Below are 6,000 nucleotides of genomic sequence, written 5' to 3' on the forward strand. Positions count from 1 at the left end.
AGGGATGTGGCATTTCCCAGGAAGCCTTTAATCAAGGAGACAGGAGCCAAAATGAGGACGCCCATGTAGGAGGACTGGAGAGACCAACCCCGCAGAGCACAGACAACCCCCAGAGCCCAGCCTACGGCTGCTCCGAGACCTCCAGGGCCCAGGCAGGCCCGGGAGGCTGAGCAACCCCTCACTTGCCCTTCAGGAGTCTCAGGATCAGGTGGGTGCCCTCAGGTCAGCGGAGGGCGGAGCGTGAGCCTCTGACAGCCATCAAGGCGAGGACCCGGAATGAGGAATGAGGGAAGCACTCAGAACAGTGGGGTCCCATAGAGCCCTGCCCTGGCTGTTGCCCATGGAGGTCTGGAACAGCCGTGGCTGGATTTGGGTCACCCTGACTGCCAACTCGGAGGTTCCAGAAAGGTGAGGATCTTGATCCGAGGGGAGCAGCCCCAGGTCAGCTGAGGGTGGCATGACACCACAGTGCTCGGGGGCAAGGTGAGGATGGAGAATGAGGAGTGGGGGAACCACCCCCCAGGACATAGGCGGCCCCGCGAGTCTCTCCCCTCCCGCCTCAGCGGGCCACCGGGGGAAGCCCAGGGAAGAATCATCAGGTTGAGGCGCCTCCTCGTTTTTGCCTGCAGGGTCACAGGGAGAGGAGGGCTTTGGTTTAGCGGAGTGGCTCCAGTTCTACAGCGGTTCAACAAGAATGAAGGTTAGGGGTCCGAGCGATGTGAGAGGATCCCCCGCAACGAGCAGAGAGGTTCACACCGAGCCCCAGTTGTTCTTATCCCTGGAACGCCCACGGCAGAGCGCGCAGGTCAGGAGCCCTTCATTTTTGCCTGGAGAGTCACAGGGATTGGAGGGCCTTGGGATAAGGGGAGGCCCCAGTTTTGCAGAGGGAGGAGCTTTAGCCCCAATTGGTGCCCCAGCTAGGGCCCTGAGTACTAAAGGGCTTCTCCCCAAAACAGGGGGCCTGTCAGAGTCCCATCCCTGTTCTTGGTCTTAGGAGACCTGAGGCAGGGGTAACGAGATGTGCCACGCCCAATGTCCTAAGGACTCATTGAAGTGAGGACCTTGGTTGGAGGCTGATGAACCCAGATCCGCAGAGGGAGGAGTCCCGATACGTATCAGTGGGGTCCCAAACAGACCTGCCCCTGCTGTCGGCCCTCAGAGGCCCTGCACAGCCTTGAATGGATGTGGTTCACCCTTTCTCCTTGGGGAATCCAAAAGGTGGGGGACCGTGGTCTGCTGGACACAGACTCAGGAAAGTGGAGGGTAGATAAAATATCTTAGTATTCTTTGGCCTTTAGGCTCTCCAAGGATTGAGAACCCTTAATCACAACACTAGCAGGGAAAAACAGGAGCGTGACAAAATCAGGAGTGCCTTTTCTTTTCTGGGTTAAGATTAATAAACAAAGTCAGAAATTTCAAGACATCAGTGCATTGAGATTATCCAGAGGGATTTGATATCACTCCTCTTTTTTTTTTTAACTCTGAAATCTATAGTGCATATAGAAAAGCATATAAAATATGCATGTAGAGTTTAAAGAATAATTACGTGAACACCTATGTGCCCACTTGTAGATTAAGAAATAACACATTGCCAATACCTCAGCAACCCCCAGTGGTCCTTTCCCAATGGCATATCCCTTCCTACCTGGTATGGATTGAATGATTGTGCCCTCCAAAATCCGTATGTTGAAGCCCGAATGTCATGGTATTTGGAGGTGGAGCCTTTGGGGAAGTAATTAGGTCTTGAGGGTGGAGTCCTCACGATGGGATTAGTAGCCTTAAAAGAAGAGGAAGAGAGCTAGCCCTCTCTCCACCTTGTGAGGACATGACAAGAAGACAGCCATCAACAAGCCAGAAAGAGAGTCCTAGCGAAGAACCAAATCTGCTTGCACCTTGATCTTGGACCTCGCAGCCTCCAGAATTCTGAGAGATAGATGTTTGTTGTTTAAGCGCCCCAGTCTATAGTAATTTGTTATAGCAGCCGGAGCTAAGACACTACCCCAGAGGTAACCACTGTTTTGAATCTTGTGTTACTTGTTTTCTTACTTTTCTTTTTCCCAACTTTGAATGTGTTCCTGAACAATTTAATCCTTTGTCCAGTTTTACCTGCTTTTGAACTTTGAGTGGAACTACATTGTAGGTAATCATCTGTGACTCGCTTTCTTTCTTCTCTATTATGTTTGTGATATTCACCTGTGTTGAAGCATGTGCTTCTAGTTTGTTCATCCTCATTGCTGTATAGCATTCTGTTTTGTGCCAGTCTCAGCCTATCAATAACCAATGTTGTGGTTGGACTCGCCCTTGTAGTTTTTATTATGATGGCAAGATGCCCTTCAGCAATAACCATCAGGAAACTCTGAAAAAATAAAGGTTTATTACTTACAGGACCTGGAAATTACACAGCACACCTGGGGCCACACAACGAGGTCATAGGTGGGGGGGGGGGGAGAGAGAGAGAGAGAGGGAGAGAGAACACAGGACTCGGGTTCTGCTTTTGTTGGGGTCAGGGGTGGGGTCGGGGCACTAGGGTTTTGAGGGCTCACTCTTTATTGGTGAATTTAAAACATAAGTGGGGGGATTTAAAGCACAGGAAGAGAAAACAAAAAGCAGCCCAAATGGTCAGTTATTGAAATCAACCAAGATCTCTAAAACAAAGGAACCTGGAGGGGTGAGGGCGGGGGTGTCGGGGGTCGGCTGGGCTCTTTATCTAGTCTTGTGGCTGGTGATGTGTTTATTCAAGATAGCCCTCTTTGAAGTGGGCTGTCAAAGTCAGGTCCTTGCAGTACAAAAACAAAAGCCAACTGTCAGGGCTTACACTACACATTCCAGTGTCTAAATATACCATAATGTATTTATCCACTTTACTTTGGTTAATATTTGAGTTGTTTAATGCTGCTGTGAATATTTTTGTAGATATCCTCTGGTTCACCTGCACAAGAGTTTTTCTAAGTTTCCTATTTAGTTGTGGAATACTGGGCCATAGGGCATGCATAAGTTTAACTTTACTAGGTGATGCCTAACTCTTTCCAAAGTGGTGGTACTCATTTTCGCCACAGTAGGAGAGAATGTGTTGATCTATATTTTTCACCAATGTTTGGTATCTTTCCACTTTTTAATTTTTGTTCGTTTGATGTGTAGTGATGTCTCATTGGGGTTTTAGTTTGCATTTCTGTTTACTAATGAGGTTGGTGGCCTTTCCAGATGTTCATTGCCCATTTGGATATTCTCTTGTGAAATGTCTGTTTAAATTCTGTACTCATTTTTCATGTGGGTGATTTCCGTATTGATTTTTATATGAGTTCTTTATATATTCTGGATATATTCCTCACACAGTTAATATGTTTTGTAAATATCATCTCATACTACATGACTTTTGTTTTTTTCATAATTTTTATGGTGAGTTTTAAAGAAGTCTTTAATTTTAAGAATTTCTCTCAAATTTATCAATGCCTTCCTTAAAATTTTGTGGTTTTTATTTCTTGTTTACGAAATCCTGCCCTACTTTAAGATGATAAAATATTCTTTCATATATTCTTCTGAAGCTTTGTTATTTTGCCTTTCATATTATTTCTTTAATTCAACTGGCATGAATCTTTGGAAAAGTTGTGAGAAGTGTATTACATTTCTAGTTTATCCATATTCAATATCAATTACTGAAAAATTCATCCTTTCCCCAATGATCTGTGCCTCCAGTCATGTCCTAAGAGTCCACACATTCGTGTATTTGAGGGCTCTGTGTTTTTCTATTGGTTTATTTGTTTATCCCTGAGCCAACACTACATTGTTTTAATCATTATAGCTTTATAGTAAGCCTTGCTATCTGGGAGGGTAAATCCCTCCATCTTGATAGCGACAGAGTAAAGAGACAAATTAGGTAATTAAATAGTTAATCCCACGAGGGTACTGTAAGTAAAGAAAAAAGTATGGGAGACCCCTGTAAGTTAATGATCACTCAAGAAAACAGGTTTACTTAACCACAAAACCAAGCAGGCTTGCTTAGCAACAAAACCATGTGACAGAAGCACGAGGCATGCCCCCAAACAATAAAACAATGGTGGCATGAGACCCACATCCTGCCCAGTGAGCTAAGTTAATGATCCCTAGGACATGCTCTCTGTACACATAAAAAACAATAATTTATGGAAAGGTGCTCATTGTACAGAGACCTGAAATAATTTTTACAGACCTGGCTTGACCATGTAGGGACAAAAAAAACTCCCCTGCCCAACCTGGAGGAGGAGCTGATGATGCAAGCATGACGTCTACTCAAGAATGAAGAAGAAAGTGGTCTTTCACAGCCCCCCACCCCCACTTTTCCTTGGAGTATAAAACTGTAGCCCCCAAAGTTCTGGGGGCATGGCACCCTCTCACCCACCTGCCCGCTTGTAAGCCTCACAAGCGTCCTATTCTAATAAATCACTTCTTAGCTATCACTTTGCCTCCCACTGAATTCTTTCTGCACTGAGACATAAAGGACTGGGCTCCTCGGAGCCCCCCGAAATGACCCATATCGGTTTCGATCTCACTCTTCTTCTTCAAAAGTTTCTTTTTTCTTCTTGGCCCTTTATACTCTTCCACATAAATTTATTTTATTTTTACTTAATTTATATTTTTGGTGAAGGAAAGTGCTGCATTTATTGTAAGGCACCAGACAATGAGTCCAGGACAGCTAATGTTCAAAAACCCCTGAGCTCCCCAATGGGTTTCAGGGAGGCATTTTTAAAGGCAAGGTGAGGGAGGGGAGTCCCAGGGTATGCGATCAGCTCGTGCACAATTCTCTGATAGGTTGATGGTGAGGTAAGAGGGCGAGGTAAGAGGGCGGTGTCACAGGGGTTAACATTATCAATCCCGAGGCTCCAGTAAGTCTGGGGGGTACGTGCTCATGGTCATCAAGTAGTTAACCTCTTCCATTTGGTGGTGGCTTCAGCATCTGTAAAACAACTCAGGAAATCTGCATCGCATACTGTTATCTAGGTACTTCAGAGAGGAGCCAAAGCAGAGGACTTGGAGGGAGGGGTCTGGCCCGGGAAGACCCCATAGGTCCTGCTTGGTTACAACAGCATCACAGTGCTTGTGTTCAAGAAACCCTTATTTTACTTAATAATGGCCCGAAAGTGCAAGAGTGGTGATGCTGGCAATTCGGATTTGCCAAAGAGAAGCTATAATAAAGTTCTTCCTTTCAGTGAAAAGGTGAAAGCTCTTGACTTAATAAAGGAAAACAAAAAATCATATGCTGAGGTTGCTAAGATATAGTAAGAACAAATGTTCTATGTATGCAGTTGTGAAGAAGGAAAAAGGAAATTTGTGCTAGTTTTGCTGTCACACCTCAAACTGCAAAAGATACGGCCACAGTGTGTGATAAGTGCTTAGTTAAAAGATGGAAAAGGCATTAAATTTGCACAATATTGAGAGAGAGAGAGAGACCACATTTATATAACTTTTATTACAGTATTTTGATATAACTGTTCTATTTTATTCTTATTGTTGTTAATCTCTTACCGTGACTAATTTATAAGTTAAACTTTATCACAGGTACACATGTACATGAAAAACTTTATACATAGAGTCTAGCTCTATCCTCAATTTCAGGCATCCACTGGAGGTCTTAGAACATATCCCCCACAGATAAGGGGGATCTACTTATTTCCTTAGGTATTTAATATTTTTTCATACTCTATAATGGAATTGCAAATTTTTTGTTGTTGGTATATGAAAATACGATTTTTGTTGATTGATCTATCCAGAGACCTACCTAGCTAAAATAATTTACTAGTTCTATTGGTTTGTATGTGGATTCTTTTGACTATTTTTTTAATCTAAATATTCTCATAAACTGCAAATAGTAAAAGTTTTACTTTCCTTAAAAACAAAACAAACAAAAAACAAAAAACGGGGCACCAGACATTAAAGCTGGGGCACCTGACGTAAAACCGGGCGAGTGACATAAAACCGGCGCCTGACCTAACTCCGGTGCCTGACGTAAAACCGGGCGCCTGATGT

Source organism: Balaenoptera ricei, chromosome X (assembly GCF_028023285.1).
Source record: "Balaenoptera ricei isolate mBalRic1 chromosome X, mBalRic1.hap2, whole genome shotgun sequence".
NCBI lineage: Eukaryota > Metazoa > Chordata > Mammalia > Artiodactyla > Balaenopteridae > Balaenoptera > Balaenoptera ricei.